Source organism: Phyllopteryx taeniolatus, chromosome 5 (assembly GCF_024500385.1).
Source record: "Phyllopteryx taeniolatus isolate TA_2022b chromosome 5, UOR_Ptae_1.2, whole genome shotgun sequence".
Taxonomy (NCBI): Eukaryota; Metazoa; Chordata; class Actinopteri; order Syngnathiformes; family Syngnathidae; genus Phyllopteryx; species Phyllopteryx taeniolatus.
The window spans coordinates 12,440,223-12,440,622 of NC_084506.1; positions in this window are offsets into that span (position 1 = coordinate 12,440,223).

Sequence of the window (400 nt, forward strand, 5' to 3'; positions counted from 1 at the left end):
CCTGCACGGAAACATGAGCGCCACACTCTGGCGGTGTGTGGGCACACCCAATTGGATAGTTTGCTTCGTGAATTTGGTGCAAACTTTTCTTTTCTTTTCTTTTCTTTTTTTTTTTTAATTCTATAATCTTTTTAATTTTTATCGGCAAAACTTTCATGATCAAATTGAAACGTTGTTTGTTTTATTTCAAGAGACACAAGTTAAAGCTGCAATGCGCGGTTGAAACCCAAGAGTCAGAAATAGAGGAGAGCAATTTTCATACAAGCATACAATTTTTTTTCAGGTGAATTAAAACAGCTGATAATGTCGATTTCAGCAGGTCCCTCGCGTGTTTGTTTACAATATGAACACTAGAGGGCGGCGTAGGTCAAATATTAAGACATTGGAGAAGCTTGAGAAG